The sequence below is a fragment of the Cibotium barometz genome, chromosome 2 (genome assembly GCF_041138505.1).
Source record: "Cibotium barometz isolate CiBa-2024 chromosome 2, ASM4113850v1, whole genome shotgun sequence".
Taxonomy (NCBI): domain Eukaryota; kingdom Viridiplantae; phylum Streptophyta; class Polypodiopsida; order Cyatheales; family Cibotiaceae; genus Cibotium; species Cibotium barometz.
The window spans coordinates 32,115,539-32,134,944 of NC_141047.1; positions in this window are offsets into that span (position 1 = coordinate 32,115,539).

Here is a 19,406-nt window from a genome sequence, read left to right on the forward strand (position 1 = left end):
TCATGGTTTGATCATATGCCACACATTGAAGTGGACTCCTTTCAAATTGGTGAGGGGGATTTAAAGACACTACAAAGACTAAATCATAGCAACCAAGATCGTTCTTAATGGGGGTGTGATGTGATCTTCTTCACATGTGGAAGAGAAAATTCGCTATTTAACTTGTTTTTCACTTAGAAGCAAGGATTTAGGCTCACCTCCCAGCCATAGAGTCCGTCCAAACTCACCCCCAAGCTAGAGGTAATAGCTACACCCTAGGCAGACCTTCCCCATGGTAAGACTTGGCGTCCCATACCACCAAGGCGCACCTTGCACGTGTAGAGCGGCAAACCAGAGAAGAAGAGCATCTTCCTTTTTTTTGTTTCTTGATTCTCGCTCCCCTTTGTGAAGCCGAGTTTGTACATAGCCATTATGGCTATTTTGCTTGGTAACTATTAGAAGGATCTCTTTCCAAGGGGGGAGTGAAAGAACGGTAGGCATGGCCACCTTCAAAGGGGGGTGGCGGGATAGAGAAGTCGGGGAGAAGGTGTGCCAAGTCCAGAGACTCATCAAGTAGTCCAGGGTGCTGGTACAACCCGAGTAAGGGAAGAAAGTGAGGCCATTGGAGGAGGGCCATCGAGACATCCCATATTAGATAACAAGACCATGTGCAACTCCTAGCTCTAAGAAATGTCTCCCATACATCGTGACCTCCTCACACTCCTATGATGATCTCTATAACCCCGTGTCCGTGATGTCCAGCTCTTGTAGTCTGATAGGGTTGTCCAAATTGAGTACTGGGACATGCTGACTCCCCATCCTCGCGTTAAAGTTCATGGGCAGGAGGACTTTCCCCAACTGTGAGAACTCAATAATATCCCCATATAATGGTAAGTACGGTGACTGGCCATGCTGTGCGGCGTAAGTGGAATGGCTTGGTGCAAAATAACACACAACAATGTGGATGAATCTGTCATTGCTAAGCTGTAGCCGCAGCCAAATATACCATGCATCATTGTCCTTCTGGACGATGTTGAGAATCTGTCGGAGATGGGGTCTAAAAAGGAAAGGTACAGCTCTTGAGCCACGTACTCCTCTTGATGTGGGAGTCTCGCCTTAGAAAACTAACTCCCACTCATACCCGGCTATGTAAGGTAAACCCCTCTCGGGAATCTAATGAGTCTCTATATAGAAAATGACATCCTTGACTATGAGAATCTTGCTCAAACCTCTTGGATTCAACCACAAGGTGCCATTGCAGTTCCATACTAATAACCTCAGGTGTTTGGTCTCATAGATCCCGTGTCCCTATTTGGGATGGCGCTAAGTGATAATGAACTTGTCATCTCTGTAGACAGCCCACTTGCCTGCTCTACGGGCCTCATGAATTGTCACCATCGCCTCACGCCGGTGTGCTAGCTGTGCTGCAGCTTCGAAGCCAACAAATGATAAGTTGTAGGAAGAACTGTAGACCACTAAGAAAGATTGGGTGGAGGTGGTGTTGAAGCACAAACCCCCACAATGCATCATACATGAGACTCCGAAGAGGAGAAATGCAGGAAGGATAGGGCCCTCCATGTACGAGTTTAGGGGCTACAAGTAGGGGCTTCCCCCAAGGGAAGTGTCACGACACTTTGCCATATGATAGAAGTGGATGGGACCGCCGCCCCTTGTGTAGATACATGGAGGGAAGGGAAGGATATTACACGAGAGTGTCCCCTCATCATCGTATTCTTGATGCCACCAGCAAACAGGCTTTCTAGAGACAAACGGGCTGCCCACAAGGGCACATAGAGAAAAGCATGAAGCCTTTACTTTGCATGCCATTACCCATGAGAAGAACGAGGGGAAGTCGGGGGCATGGAAGTGGACTTGCAAGTATTGTGGCAAGGCCTACACTAGTAGTGCCACTAGGCTTCTTCCACATCTCTCCAAGATGGGGGGTTGTGCCCTTACCCCTCATATGGCATTGCCCCTACCCCCTCATATTCACAAGTTTTGGGAGAGACCATGGGCAAATTGCACCTTGCAAGATGATCCCTCAAGACATTTCCGATGGCATTGTGAAGAAGTATTCCTTGCTTGGCAAAGCAAGTGATAGTGGAAGAGTATCCCCCACCGTTGCCGCCGCTCAAGACGAAGTCATCCCGTCGGCAAGGGATACATCCTCTTCATCCTTCTCCGAAGCTTGAAAGTTTAGTCTCTCTTTTGGTGGGAGTCATTTGCTTACCAACAACCTCACCTACAAAGAGTGGCTTTGAGGATTCTAGCACAGGTAACCACTTGGCACCAAGTTACTAAATTATGTGTAGATACTAGAATCCTGAACATTGTTTATTTTTATTGTGGATTAGGATTGCTCTTCGGATGCATGTGAGAGGAACTGGAGTTCCTACTCACTAATACACACGACGTTACGCAATCGATTGAGCACGAGATAGAGCGGCTAGTCTATTGCCGCAATAACTTGCGCATGGTGCGTGCAATGTACAATATGAGTCAAGCTAAACAAGTATATTGTTAAGTAACATGACTTACATAACTTTCAATGTTTTATTATTTAGCCCCTAATCAATTATAAAACTTGTATTTTAGATAAACGTCAACGAGTTCAAGTTGACGGTGGACACTCTTAAAAGTGTCCACAAGGAGTGTAATGCAAAGGGGGAGGCCATATATGCACAGCTCTACAAAGAGCTAGAGGAGATTGATAGACAAGTCTCTCGCACTCGTCGTGGCCACACCGAGCTAGAGGTGGAGTACAGGTTCAGCCTATTCTTACTTTTGGCTCCCGAGGCTCTAATTGCCCAGTTGCTACTTAAGTCAGACGTGGCTCCACAAGTCGGAGCTCTACCCCTACAGTGGTTAGAGTTGAGGATGCTTCCATTGTGGAGTCTTCCTCGACAGTTCATGGTGATATTAGGGACCCCGAATATGATGATGAGGGCAATATTCTTAGCGATGGGGATTTTGGTGGGAGCTCTGAGGTGTCCTTCTCTAGTGAGGATATTGAAGAGCCTAGCGATAGCTCTGAGTCCTGACATAGATGGTGACATAGGCTTTTAGCCTCTATAGTCCTCTATGGACTTTTTGTATTTTTGTACTTGCCCATGCAGCATGCTAACTTTTACAGCTTTACATATATTCATGACTCTTTGACATGTCACATGTACATTTGTCTACTTTCATTTTCTATGCAACTTGCAAGTTGCAACATTCTAAATTTTTATATTTTGGGTAAGTTCTAAGTTGTAACTTGTAACTTCTCTAAGTTTTGCATCTATATTTATATTTTTAAGTATTTCTTAATGGACCGTACCTCCACCGTATTTTTATTTTCAAAATTTAGCGGTGCGTTCCGAGACCATATTTGAACGTACCATATCGAATCGAACTTTTCATACCTGACAACTATGATTCATGCTCTGTCCCTGAACACTGTCTTTGGTCTTTCTTCTTGAGAAATGGGTCTGGCACTCTCACTCCACCCCTTGGAGGATCAACCTCCCCTAAAACCGTTGCCTGAAAGCCTTTCCTGGTGTGCCCCAAGTGGCACCCGACTCACACGATTGCCATCTTCTTGGGCTTTGTGGAACACCACCAACCAAACTCCTCGGAGTTCTTCCCTGTCTTGTGTTCCTTGCCTTGGGAATCGTACCTGTGCACTTTCATGTACCTTGAACCTACGCACCTTCATCTGGGACTGAATCAGTGTTTAGCCTTGCTGAGCCTGATGCTCTGATACCAATGTTTCATGCGGAAGCTCTGAGAGTCTTCTTTCAATCTTAAACACATCCTAGAACAAGCTGATGCAAAAACACAAATAGAAGAGAGAGGAGAGAAAGAGATAGCTAAGTATTCAGTATATCATATAGTACAAAAGGATACAACTGTTCTTGCAGCCCTTGGCTGCCTTCCATGAAAAGGTATAAAACCCTAAATCTAAGCCTAAGTCTAGACCCAGCCCATTGCTGGTCTGAATGGTCACAATCGTTGAGCAATTATGCCTTTTATAGGCTGGAAAAGTCCGCATGGACTGGCTGATTGCTTGTCGGCCAGGTCCAGGACAATATCCCTTCATGTGCTTCAGCCGACAAGTTTCTATGCATTCATATGCTGGCTGACAGCAACACCACATTATCCATGAGACAAATCCCTGCCAAAACAGCAACTCATGCTCCTAATCTCTGGTTCTAATCTATCTGTGTCTGGTTGCTCTCCTCACGATTAGCTCCGCGTTCAGCCAGTGCATGTCTTGCACATGACATCCCCCTCTGCTAAACTTGATGACGGGATTCCAACCTGTTTCTTGGATGACTGTCATTATCCCATTCTATTCCTGGAGTCCCTCTGTCATCCTTCCTACTCTAGCAACCTTTTCACTGAACACCCAGCTCGGTCTCCAAATCCACTCTAACTCTGATGACGATCTATGCATCTATTCTATCCAATCCCCATTCCGTTCCTGCCCTGTCCTTGAACACTGTCTCTAGTCTTCTTTCTCGAGAAATGAGTTTGGCACTCTCACTCCACCCCTTGGAGGATCAATCTCCCCTAGAACCGTTGCCTAAAAGCCTTTCCTCGTGTGCCCCAAGTGACACCCGACTCATAGGACTACCATCCCCTTGGGCTTTGTGGAATGTCATGTCTGGCACATGACATCCCCCTCTGCTAAACTTGATGACGGGATTCCAACCTGTTTCTTGGATGACTGTCATTATCCCATTCTATTCCTAGAGTCCCTCTGTCATCCTTCCTACTCTGGCAACCTTTTCACTGAACACCCAGCCCGGTCTCCAAATCCACTCTAACTCTGATGACGATCTATGCATCTATTCTATCCGATCCCCATTCCGTTCCTACCTTGTCCTTAAACACTGTCTCTGGTCTTCTTTCCCGAGACATGAGTCTGGTACTCTCACTCCACCCCTTGGAGGATCAACCTCCCCTAGAACCGTTGCCTAAAAGCCTTTCCTCGTGTGCCCCAAGTGACACCCGACTCATAGGACTGTAGAGAAGAATCCTTCTAGAAGTCCTATGTGGACTAAGGAGACTTTCGACAGGTGTGCATAAGGGGCCTTTGTGTGGACTCAATGTGGGGTTAGATCTTACCTCCTAAGTCAAGGACTTCTTGATTAAGTATATCAAAGAGACTCATGTCAAAAGTAGCTGAGGAGGAGGCTTATGCACTCTTAGGTGGAATGCTTCTACTATTGTCCATCGTAACTTGTGAGAGCATGGTGAGCAAGCTTCTATAAAAGGACCCCTCTTTCTCTCTCTTGTACACCATTCATCACCATTCATGATGAACATTTGATCATAGCGTTTGCTTAGATAGAGCTTATATAGTTCGTGTAGCTTAGTGTTCTCATACCTAGTTTAGCTTTTCTCATGCTTATTGGTTTGAATTGATTGTTGTCCAATCATGGTATTGATAGTGATAGATTTCTTTGGTTATCTTAATTAAATATTTTGTTATGACTAATACTCGTGATGTGATAGAGCACTCTCTTAGTGTCTCTATATGACCACTTCTAGTTTGTGTCTACTTGCACATTTACCCTCTCCTCTCTTGCACCCGAGCATATAGATTTGTGAGAACGTGCAGGCCTCTACAGTTTGGTTAGCCCAATCTGGTCCACAGTTGATAGCTCTTTTGATAGAAGTCTAGAAATATTTCAATAAAACAGTAGTGCAGACAACTACTTAGAATGTTAGATAAGCAGTTTTGCCCAATGAGTGTGAAGGCACTCACGTAACAGCATTACTGTATATGATCCCGCCTTTCAGTAAACTCAACCTCTCTGGATTATGGCCAATGGTACGATCATCAATGGCCTGCAAGGACACCAAGAGGAAAGCCACCACAATCTTAGAATGTCAGTTGAAAAGTTGGCAACATTGTGAAGCGCAAATATATTACAGAGAGTAACTTTTGGTTTGATGCTTTACAACACAGAATCTCACCTGATACCACTCTCATCTGCAAAGACGTAACTCTATGGAAAATCTAGAAGTTTTCAGGAATTACACTTATCCATACAAGCTTATTCACGCTAGGTCTTCAATGAGCTGTTTACAAAACATTCAAGGTAGGGATTCAATCTTACGGTCGAATGCATTATAACCTATATCATATGCAGATAGTTCTGGTTCTAGAGACACCCTTCCAACCTCATCACTCAGATACAGAAACTTGTTGGGAGATCTTGGACAACTTGGCTGCATGGCAGGTTTGGAAAGCTCATTGTGCAGAGGCCATTAAGGGAGCTTACGTAGTCTCTTTCAGTTATCTGGTCGATACTACCCATACATTATCCACCGTTTTATAAAAGAAAACAGAAGACTCCTTCAGGTCTGGAGACTTTCGACCGGAAGCTTTCATGGGTAGTTGGGGAATAGCCCTATCCTATGTTCTCAATTTTATGAAGTAGTTGTAGATGTGGCAGATGTAAGGTATGGCACACTGCACAAGAAGGTCCTAATTATGTTAATCAGTTATGTCATTCTGAAAGTAAAAAGAAGAAAAACATCTGCACAAGGACAGAGTACAACTCTCTATGGAGGTAAAACGTACAATGATGAGTGGGGAGAAAGGAGTGTTTCCTCTATAAGTTGTTGCCTCAGGTGAGAAACAGTCCTGGGATCCAAGTGTGGAGAAAGGCTACACGACACTCCTGCATAACCTCTAAACCACCGTGTAGGCAATCCACCAGCCCCGGAGGGTGTGGGGGTGTGATGTCTGTCTCCCTGCACCACACCTGCTAAATATGCAAACCCACTCTGCTGCTGACAAGCCCCAATCCTGGTCTGTGGGTGTCAATGCAGTCTACAAAACTGCTAGGACCTCAACGGCGGGGATGACTGTGAGACACGGAAGTGAGGCAGTCTCAATGGCCAGCCTGTGCCTTTCTCCTTAAAAAGAATCGCCGGGTCCGGCCCAGGCTATGGTGCCCCAAGTAACAACCACAATGTCCATTGTAAAGGGTAATGAATCGGCCACCAGACCTACTGATCCATTGGGCAATCCCTGAGGTGCTTGCACTGAGGCTCCTCAGGGACATCACATCTACATGTCACACTATTACAACCCACATGCCCACCACAAGGCTCCCACAGGCAACAAGAGGAAAGAGGAGGGGTACCTTCGGTGATTGAAAGCTTCTCCACAACCTTTTCCAAAAGTCAGAAAGGAAGGGGAAGTTCTACCATGGGCCATCCACTACCAGGCAACGGTGCATCCCCCACCTCATGAAGCTGTATCCTCCACCACAAGTGAGATGAGTGAAAAAAAAAGGGTGTCTAGGTGCTAAGGGAGGGGCGTAGGTGTGGAGTCACACTCTTTGGGGTCAGACCAGCTGGTGTTCTCCCACACCCAAAACTACGAAGAGGAATCATTGGTGGCTTTGAGTGGGGAGAGATCAATGTATCATGCCCGACTGTGGAAGACGACTTGGATTTGCTAGAGGAGTGACGCCAAACAGTTGGAGTAGAGTGGCAATAACTGTTGTTGTGCCATTGGGAGTGCATTGCTCGCGTGGGTTACACAGAGATTACAGTCACCTGATTGTGCTGTAGGAAGCAAAGAGAAAGTACAAAGTACAATATATGAGACCTAAGCCTAAAAGGCCAACACATTGGAGTGTGTTCCCACAGGAAAACCCCTGTCCAATCACGGTAAAAAGTGCCCATGGTGGATAGATCCTATTCACACCAGAGACTTCCCGAGAGTGTAGCTAACAAACCCCCCTGACGTGAACGATGTGAACGTGAACAGGGTGTAGTAGACTACCCCGGTAGAGGCTGTAGGTTTAAAGCTTTGTGAAAAGCTTCAAACTTCTCTCTAGAAAGAGGCTTTGCAGAATTCCCTTCACGAGATAGCCTGCGAGGTTGCCGTGTGAAGACCCACTTGCCCTCATCATCGGAAACAACATCGCAATGGATTTTCAAATAAGCAACAGCCAACTCTCAAGGTTTGCCAATTCCCATCTGTTGGACAATTGCATCAAAGGTGACCACATCAGCCTTAACCTAAGACTTTGATTCAATAACCCTCTATACGTCCCTTTGCAAAGCACGGAGCTCTTCAAGCTCATTTATCAAAGCATCAAGATCCTGCTGATCCTCAGTCCTAAAAGACAACAGTGGATCGTTATCTGCCAAAGCCCCAACATGGTCCCTGTCTCTATCCTCTTCCCACATGCGGCGAATACGCCTCCACAGAATGATCTGACTGGCTGGCCATGATGTATTTACCAAATTTTCAGAAAGAAAAGAATTTCCGTGCCCCGGAATCGCTCTCTACCAGCTTTCCAAGTATGATACTAAATAGACTGTAAGGGTGCAACAGTGCCCCTACACAGACAAAAGGGCCACAAAGTCTTTCCACGTGCTCACTGCTGCTTAAACCAAAAGTAACCTCTTTTGAGGTGCGACAGTAAGATGAGGGCTACCTCAGAATCCCAACCTTCTCTCACGGATAATGACTCTTTATAGCCATATCCAGCATCATATATGTCACAAGCTTTGTAGAAAGAGAAGCTCTAATACCAATGTAGCGGAAGGGCAGTTGTAACACAGAATTCCTATCTATCATGAAAACTGAATAAACACATAAGCATGCCAGAAAGGAAGAAGATAACAGTTTTGCACAGTACACCACACTAGGGGCCAGAAGATGGGCTGAACCGCCCCCCCCCCCCCCCCCCCCCCCCCCCCCCCCCCCCCCCCCCCCTTATGGTTAGATTATCAAAAAGGCATCTGCTTCAAATACAACTTTGCAGGTGCCTAGGGATTCCACTGGCTAGCACTTGTTTCTTCAGTACAATATAAAAACAAAACAAAGCATATGCTGAATTTGATTCAATCCTCAACACAAGAGAGCATTCCCAGCATAAAGCACATGTAGGACAACCATGGACAGTCCATAGCATTCCCACATCAGCCCGGGACAGCCCTGCATCTTCATCTTCCTAGTCAAATGTTTACAGCCCTAAAAGTTGCTAGCCAGGGCAGGGGAGGCAGGGAAGTGCTGGCTGATTTGTGGGAGAGACATCCTCTATTGATCGAAGACCATTTGGTTTGGAAACTGCTGCTGGTTGATTTCTTCTATGGCTTTTGAGAGCTGGTCGACTGCTGTAAACAGCCCTTCAAGGCTGGTCGACTTGCTCTATGAGCCAGATAGGAGCATCAAAAACAGCCACCAGATGAAGTCGACCAGCCTTGGCCACACACCTAGTTGAATTCCATCGCGGTAGGTAGTGGTAGATGGCTGTAGGAAGCTGTAGAACCAGTCGACCAGCTCCTCCCATGCACCAGAAAGCATGCGCCTATGCAAAACTGGAGTTCTCCCCCTGTAATAGAGTTCCACCGCTGAAAATAGCCCGGTCGTGTGCTTTTCACGTCTAGAAGGGGGTGCCTACAAGAGATTGGCCCAAATCTTGTCCACTGCCCATCTATTGGCCACCAACCTTGGCCACACACCTGGTTGAATTCCATCGCGGTAGGTAGTGGTAGATGGCTGTAGGAAGCTGTAGAACCAATCAACCAGCTCTTGCCCAGCGTGAATAACTTTAAGTTGTCCGGTCACTTATAAGTGAGTGTGGTTTTTTTGCTTCTGGTAGTTGATCTACCGCGGCTATTCTTCCATTTTTCGTGGATTAACCCTTACCATGTGTGCCACCCCATCTACAATATTCCCCTTCGTCCACCCCTGCACCCATAATTATTAGTATGTGAAATCATAAAGCTGTAAATTGGGTTTTGAGGGACACTTACCACCTGCAAAACACATGTAAGCCACCTGTCAGTCCCAAATAGGTGTGCACATACATGTCCACCGGGTGCCCAAGCGTCCCCGGCCTATGGACAACACAGGCAGTAATCTCAAGCATTGTCCAGGAAAACAAAACAAGTCATCCAAATATAAAATCAAAGTCATGCACACACGAGTGCAACTAGACTGGAAGAGACACCCATCTGCTGAGTTGTATCAAGTAAAATGTCCAGAGCTCATGATCCTTCCGGAACCTTCCCAGAACATAAATACAGAAGATCACCAGGATAGCAAGTCCCAGGGAATCACATCATGTCAAGCTCCATGAGCCATACATGTACACCATGTCAGGCCCCACATGCCACACATACTATCATGTCACGCTCCATGAGCCATACATGTACTGTCATGTTAGGCTCCATATGCCATACAGACACACCATGTCAGGCTCCACAAGCCATACATGTATATCATGCCAGGCTTCATATGCCACACATGAATAGAAGAAAACAAAAGCTGTGAGGAATTTTGTGACAAATTTCCTCTCTCTCTCTCTCTCTCATGTAAGACAACATGCGCAAATAGTTTCCAAGCACGCACACATGTATACAATGCACCATTGGCATGGACAAACTTCATTCATGAAGTTATCAAATCTGAAGGCATTTCCAAGCAAGGACAAAGGTCCCACTAGAAAGCCGTATTGTCCAAGATCAAGGCAAGGATCCACTGACCCCAAATGGGCACCAGTCCAAAGCACAAGGCTCAAAGCAAGGTTGGACCATTTGGATGGCCAAATGGTGACACATGTGCCATTTATGGTTTGAAGGGCCTTCAATTCCTAGAAGATTCCATTCCTACTGAGATGTGCGCCTGCTCAGATGACCTGCTGACCTACGCGCTGCTGACCATTGGCTCTCTGCGCACCCATGATGATCTGCACACTGCCGAGATGACCTGCTGAGATGACCTGCGCGCCTATGCCCGCCTCTTTGCTGTGATCCGCGCTTTTGCCACTAGCTCACTCTCCGACTCTGGCTCGCTCTGACAGGTTCGCTCTCCGACTCTGGCTCGCTCTTCGACGGGCTCGCTCTCTTCCAACTGACAACACGAAGCGCTCGACTCTCTCTCGCTCACCGACGGGCTGAAGTGCTGGACTCCCTTTTCTCTCACCGACGGACTGAAGCATTTGATGCTCTCTCTCTTCTGCATACTGTCGGGTAGAACTGCAGACGGCTGGAGGACTATTGGCAGTCTGCGCAGGTGCAAACGGTAAGGTGCAGGAGGTATAGTCGGGCAGAAGGTACAATAAGGTGCATTGCCAGTTCTCAGTCGTGCACCCTTTTCCCACTCACCCTTGCTCAGGCCCCCAAGGCAGCAACTAGTAGGGGAAAACATATCTCAACCCCTAGAGGGGGAACAGGATGGTGAGACAACCTTTCACACCCCCACGAAGGCACCAATTGCCTACCGCAGAAGACTGAGGGAAGGAATCATGTCCCCTGGCTCACGAAGGATTACGAAGATGGCCCAACGAGATGAGGCCCTTTATGAGGAGCTACAGCTTCACATAAGGACATAGATGAACACCATGCGACAGGAGCTTGAAAAGGAATGGACCGAGCAGATGCATGCCCAAAGGAAAGTGATATACGAAACGCTGAAGGAAGAGATATATGTCCAATTGAAGGGAGAAATGCAAGCCCAAGCACAGGTTGAGATGGAATTAGCCCAAGCCTTGATGCACACGAAAATGAAAAAAGAGATGCAGAAATGGAAGGATGACATGCTCCGAGAGATTGGCACAACATCTGCATCGTACGAAGGCACTTTGAAGACATGTATGGCTGACCGTGAAAAAGACATCACAGAAATGCAAAACACTTTGGAATCATGTAAGGCAAAAGTGGCTGCAGGTGAGAAGGAAATGCATTCATGGGCTGAAATTGCCAGTGCCACAAAGAAACAAATTGAGGAAGTCAACCCATGGATTGAAGTAGTAAAAAAACAAAAGGATACACCGGGAGGTGATGAATGCTACATTGGAAGAGGAAGCCAAGAGACAGGCACGTGCCTTACATGTACGTGTAGTTGGGTGGGAAGATAAGGGAAATCCCCAAGAGGATGTAAAAGCTCTTGCAAAAAATTGGAGCCACTGATGTACCCATTACCGGAGCATGGCGAGTAGGCAGTGATGAAACCAAGGCGAAGATATTGATCATCAGGTTTAGTGACTTAGAGAAGAAGAAGGCCTTCCTCTCCAAAAGGATGGCCCATAAGGGGGAAAAGATTTATTTGGATGAGGACCTTACACCGGCATAGATAGCACACCGGAAGGAACACATGCCGCGTGTGCTTGAGGCAAGGAAAGAGGGGATACGGGCGGTATACAAAAATGGCTGAGTCATCATTACGGAGAGGAGGCCCGCTTGACGGTGCGCGGCCTATGAGACCTTGCGATTCACGGTGTGGAATTGCAACGAAGCCCTTAGAACAGATGCAGGATACTTTGAGGATACTTTCAGACACAGTGATATTGCTATGTATACGGACACCCATCAGTGCACAAACAAGAGGCTTCCTGACGTCCGGGGTTATAGATGGGAATCAATTTTCCACCCTCAGCCACGCATAGTGGGAGGTACCAGAGGATCTGGAGGAGCGGCAATACTTTACAGGGAGGAGCTTCGTGACAAAATACATGTGGTACATAGAGATGGGAATCAGTTTTCCGCCCTCAGCCACGCATAGTGGGAGGTACCAGAGGATCTGGAGGAGTGGCAATACTTTACAGGGAGGAGCTTCGTGACATAATACATGTGGTACATAGAGATGAAGATGCGAGGTACATGTGGGTCCGAATATGCAGAGGGGGGCTCCGCGAGCTATATGTGGCGGTATGCTACTTTCCCCCAGCCCACTCCAGGTTTGCACCATCAGGAGAGTCGCCCTATATACCACTATATGATGATATCATGAGGTTTGCCAGCGTGGGAGACATTACTTTTGGGAGACTTTAATGCACGTACAAGCACAGAGCAGACAGAGTTGTATGATACTCAAGAGGCTATGTACCGGGAGATCACGGCAGAGGATGTAGGGTTGCAGAGATTAGCACAGGATGAGGGGGAGATTACAGATTATGGCAGGCATTTTCTCACACTCGGGAGTGCACATGGGTTGGTAAATACAATGGCTTATCGAGATGGCAAGGATCAGATGCTCTCACACACTGGAACTCTAAAGGGGGAGCGAGCACAATGGACTACTTGATGGGATCTCCTTCATTGATACCTGATGTGCGCGGTTTCACGATTTCCAGTAGGCCCATTGGCATAGCAGCCGATCATGCATACCTGAGTTTCACACTAGTAGGTAGATCCCAGGATGCAGTATCTGATGGCTTGTTCGCTTTAGACCCGCATAGCCCTCTGGACGAGATCACGAGAGGATTGGCAGGTGTTCTACATGCATCCGCCTCATATGCGTTTCCCTGCACTATGATCCCTTCCACCCACCCCTGCAGCACTGCCCCACAGAACAGTTGGTATGATGATGAGTGTCGTGAGACACGAGCACAGCTACAGCGTGAGATTGCCATTACAGCTACAGCGTGAGATTGCCATTGGGTCTCACACGCATAGACAGGCCAGGATGATCTTTCGGCGCCTTGTGCGGAGGAAGAAACGAGCCTATCTGGCTAAGCTAGAGGAGGAGATCTACCAACTCTTCCTGGGGAAGGACAGCAGGAGGGCATGGAAGATGTTTCAGGAGAGACAGCTTGTTACTCCGATTACTGCACCTGAGGCATCGCATACTTATGCTAGAGAGCTATATGATGCACCAAGACAGCCCCCCGCCCCCCCTCCACTAGGAGCTAGACCGGCTAGCAGCACCTTTTTTACTATGCCGATGGTGCTAGATGCGATAGACAGGTTACAGAATGGAAAGGCACAGGATCATGATGGGCTAGTTGGAGAGCACTTCTCATATGCACGAGACACTTTGGCTCCGCTCATCGTACATGTGTTTGATCGTGCCATTTCTGAGGGTTTCCCAACAAGCTGGACAGAGCATATCATTGTACCACTCTTTAAGAGTGGGGACCCCATGGTACCAGGCAACTACAGGACGATCATGATTGGTCATTACTTGGCCAAATTATATGGCTCTATATTGGAGTCGGAGCTGAGCCGATGGGCAGAGAGGCATGGTCATCGAGCACATGGACAGGCTGGCTTCAGGAGAGGATTTACTACCTTGGATCACATACTGACACTTCGGGCACTTATTGAAGAGGGCAAGGCACATAAGAGAAGGATATACTGCTGCTTTGTGGACTTCCGCAAAGCCTTCGATACCGTACCACGTACCAGGCTTATGCACAGATTGCATGACATTGAGGTACCCGAGGATATGCAATGGGGGATATATGCTTTGTATGAGTCTGTGATGACAGGCAGAGTCCGAGCTCCAGGCGGACTATCTGATAGGGTGACCAGCACGATAGGGGTGAAGCAGGGATGCCCGCTATCGCCCACCCTCTTTGGATTGTACATTGATGCAGTCTCTGATTATGTAGACAGACTGGGAGGCCCACGGGCATGCCTCGCAGGGGTGTTGATACCATCTTGTTATATGTTGATGATATTGTTCTAATCTCAGACTCTCCAGAGGGACTACAGAGACACCTGGATGCATTACAAGCTTTCTGTGCGGATAGAGATCTGACAGTGAACCTTGGGAAAACCAAGGTTATGGTGTTTAACACCATACAGGCATGGGTGACGAGATCAGAGCCTCAGTTCACTTTTTGAGGGGAGCCGGTAGAGTACGTCACGTCATATGTCTACTTGGGAGTTATTTTCACAGGACCGCGTAAGGAGGCAGCAGCAGCTAGATTAGCTCGAGGGCATGCAGCCTTGGGGGCACTTGAGAGGCAGTGTGCACACATACAGTTTCAGGAGCCACGCACCAAATTGTGGCTATTTGATACGCTTGTCACACCGACCACACCGACCCTCCTGTACGGAGCTCCAATTTGGGGGCCCAGTATACATCACAGATCTCAGAGAAGGACAGATGAGGGATGGAGGCAAATGGAGAGACCACTGATTATGATGATTGCCCGCATGATTCGGAGCAAATCATCAGTACCACATGAGATTGTTCAGGCTGAGCTGGGTGCCCCACCAGTAGTAACCCAAGCCCTATTCCAGGCAGTTACCTTTTTACAGCGGCTATGGGAGCTCCCTCAGCAGAGGTACTCCCGATTGGCATTGACCTCATCCATACAGTTGGCAGAGGATGGAGATACTCATTGTTGGTACGCTCAGATGAGATCATGGTTTGACCTACATGGTTTGCGGGATAGAGGCACTACCACCCTTTCAGTACAGTCTCGATTGTCCATTTTTGGATCTCACCCGCTCAGAGCAAAACCGCGTGATCAGGATGAATATCATCAGAGTGGACACAGAGAGAACATGGACTAGCCCCCTTGAGCCCTTGGGCACAAAAATGGCTCATTACAAGAGCCATTTTCTACACCTCTCACCGGATGATTTTATCACCCGCCCGGCGTACATGGATGTACACCTATCACATGGGATACGTTGTGCCATTGGACAGATCCAGACCTCATCACACCAGCTGCGGATTGAGACAGGGCAATATGTGCATCAGATCGTGGATGACTGCATTTGTCAGCTATGCTACCAGGAGGTAGAGACAGAGGAACACTACATTTGCCGATGTAGAGTCTATTATGAGATCCCAGGGAGATATCACTGCCTCATCCGAGAGGGTTTTGGGCCGTTACGCAGGGTCATGGAGTTTGAGGATCAGAGATGCTTGGGATTGTTTCTACTTGAGCTCAGGAGACACAGAGAGACCCTCTTGGCAGACAGGAGGCCGAGCCATGATGTACCTAGACAGAGGACCCTGACAGATTTCTTCGGCACCAGCACCAGCAACCCAGCCCACACACCTCCTGATACCTCCTAATTGGGCCATCAGGGCACCAACCATGCTCCCAAGGAGTCACCACTGATAGAGCACTTATCTTATGTCGTGCTCGTCGGCCACGCCCACGAGAATCCCGACCACGGCATCCTCACCATCGCCACATCAGAGCCATTATTGCTCGGCATCGGAGGCACCTACCTCGCTTCTACGACCTCTCCATTCTAGACAGTCCCATGGCGGAGATACTTGATCTAAGGAGAGGGCAACACTTCAACCGATCAGCATACATGGATCTACCTTATATACATTTTTCAGTATTTTCCAGTATTTTCTACTCAGTATCATCTCGGAGTCTTACAGTTCTGTTCTTATAACTGTAGGACAATCAGTTTATTGTACTTTTTAGTCTCATTTAGTTGTTCTCTTTGATGAGACACCAACTTCAAATGTACTCTCAGTTTTGGTCTCATAGGCCACTATGGCCTCTTAGAGACGTTAATATATCATTTCATTTCTAGGGCCTGGCCTCCATGTGGCTGTACCCCTTTGTGGGTCTTGATGAGCATGACCTTGGCTTTGTTTGTGTTAACTTGCAGCTTGCTGTTTTGACAGAAAAGATCTAATAGATGCATTAGCTTCTTGGTGTCCTCTTGGGTTTTGGATACTAGCGCAATTGTCATCAGCATATAATAGTAGAAGAAGAACTTGTGCACCAATTTCAGGTTCGGATAAACCTTCTTGGGCTGTGTATGCATGTACAATCTCCTCCAATTCGTCAATGTAAAGCCTAAACAGTGTGAAGGAGAGGCGGGCAGGGGGGCAATCGGGATCTTTTGACACTGCTGCTTGGTTCTTTTTTTTTTTTTTGGAGGGAATAAGGGGGGGGATTGTGGGTTGTTGCAGTAGAGACTGTGCTGTCATTTAGTTCTCCTCACTTACCGAATACAACCATCACACTAGACCATCTGACTGCCATGACTCTCTCTCTCTCCACCTATGACTTGATGTTCATCAAAATGCTGAGAATCCAGGGCACTTCCTAAAAACTGTTATGTATGCCTCTGCGTTTGGATTCAAGGCCTCTCCCTAATGGTTATCCTCATTATACTTGCAAGTTTTAGGCCACCTCTTTCAGTGGAGTACCCACTAGTATCCTTATTAGGCTCATATATTGGTGTCAACTTGCCTCCTTGCTAAAAGGTAGCAAGGGGTAAGGGAACAACCTGTATAAGCCTCTACAAAAAACCCCATGGACCTATGAAAAAAAACATGGTTTGCAAGCAGCGCATCCACTCCCCTGGGACACACACATTCAAAAGGCAAAAACTAAAGAATGTACATTTTTCATGTTAGACCCTCCCAAAACATGATGAGCTTGCCTTGTCAATTGTGCAATATGAAAGTCCATCTAAACCACACATGCTCAGCTGCTCCACCCTGCAAGTACAGTTTCAAGCATCCCATTAATCCAATTTTTTTCTTAGCTGGTTAATGACACCACAAAGGATTTAGAAGCTAACAACATTGCCTGCATTCCCCGTAGTGCTCCATATTATGGATGGTCAGGACAATTCTGGGTTTCTGCACCAACAGATGTCCCGAATAAAGATGGTATGACCCATAGAGAATTGATTAAGGGAACAAATCGCCACTGTGCAAACCATTTGTATGAAAACAGTTGTAACCAATACAAAGCTCAAAGCATAAGTGATGACTGAGAGGTACACAAAATGTTATTCTAAAACTAACCTTTAAGGAAAGATGATGGTACATATCCCAGTAGAGCAAAGGCAACCCACTGGTTTGCCACTCATGTACATGTAGAATGTCTGGTTGGCTGTTGGTAACCTTTTTTCCATCAATAAAGCAAGAGTTAAATTTGTACGTCACTTTGCAACTCTGAACAGAAGGTACCAGCTTTGCAATTAGTTCATTGTAAACATTTTCTCTTGCATGAGACTTCCTAAAAGATGTGCAATGCACCAAGCCAGAACATCAGGAATCGGCACCTTTCACATGTCACTGGGACCTGAATTATGAGAAATACGACATGGTAATTGGAGATCGAACCTGCATCCATTCTAGGCATGCACGAGTGAAGAAGAGGTATGCCTCTAGTTCATCATAGCTTCCCCCGTATATCCGTGATCCCTTGAAGAAGTGGTTCTTAGGCTGAATGAATAGCACTGGTATTTCACAGACTTTGCCTCGATACAACTGGACAGGTGACCACTCTCCCCTATGAAAGGAAGAGAACTCCTCAGCCGCTGTTAGCTCTGTGATCTGGTGTTGTGGGATGCACTCGTAAAAAGGGAGCATAACTTCTACCTTGTGACCCATATCCAAACACGCTCTAGCCAGGCCAGTAACAACATCGGCCAAGCCACCGACTTTTGCTAGAGGTGCCATCTCGGCAGTGACATGGACCACATGCAAAGCATCTGAGTCTTGATCGACAGGGTTTTGGGAGTTTGCTGCCGATGCATTGTAAAATTTTAATCTTGGGGTAAAGTCTTGCTTCCAAAATGGGACCTCGTCATTTGGAGACGGCCAAACAAGACCTCTCAGATCGGATTCCTTTGTTGGAGCTTCGGAAGTAGAAATCTGGTTTTAGAATCCCACAAGAAAATCAGTCAGCATACGAATTTAGACTCTAAAGTAGATTACTATATCTTCTAGTAATTTTAAGTCACAAAAAAACTGAAGCAGTAGGAAATCCCGAGATCTAAATGAAGCTTTAAGCAGCTGATGAGAGAAAGTACAATAATCAGAAATCAGCAGACTACCCCTCAAAATTCAGAGTGAACTCCTTTACAAATGAAAAGAAGCTCCAAACAAGTAAAGTGGTTCGACATGTTTATTATTATGATTCCTAGCTATCCAAATGGCCGTGAACCTTTGCAAGACCAAGGTGATGATTTTTTAACACCTTGCACTCAATGACATCCATGAATCACTTCACCTACATAGGAGATCTGGTGTATACAGTCACATCCTACGTAAAACTTGACATACCTTCTCCGGCGTGATTTTTACCATGAGTCGAACAGCCTAAGCCAAATTCACAAGGGGCAATGCAGCTTTAGCCCTCGTTGAGAGACAGTGCTTCTAGACACACTTCCAGGAACCCAATACTAAGGGATGGCTTTTTGACACCTTAGTAACTCCATCTGCGATGTATGGGGACCCTTTCTAGAGACAGATGTGGGGAAGGAGGATTGAGAGGCTTCACGTTGTGATGTTCTCCCGCATGATGAAGAGAAAACCATCACTACCACACCCCATCATTCTTGCAGAGTTCCAAGTGGCACTGCTGATGGTAGATGCCCTTTTTCAGATGGTGATAGACATACTTTTTTTTAATGAAACCACAGCTTCATTAGTAAAAGTAATGTAGATTCATAGCTGGCCCAAAGTGGGACAGCTACGAGTAACACTTCAGCTACGGATGCTCTCACCCAAGTGAGACAGTGCCCCATCTTCTGTGGTATTGCTCCCACTGTCGAGCCCTCTTGAACAGATTGTCAAGGCACCTACGGGAACAATTTCCAGGCAAACTTTTTGGGAGGCAATTTCGGCTTTTTGGTCAACTCTCTCCACGATCGCCAGCTTATGCACTCTTTCTGGATCGGACGAGATTCTAGGCACTTTGGACTATCTACCATGTCCGGAATCGCTGCTTTTT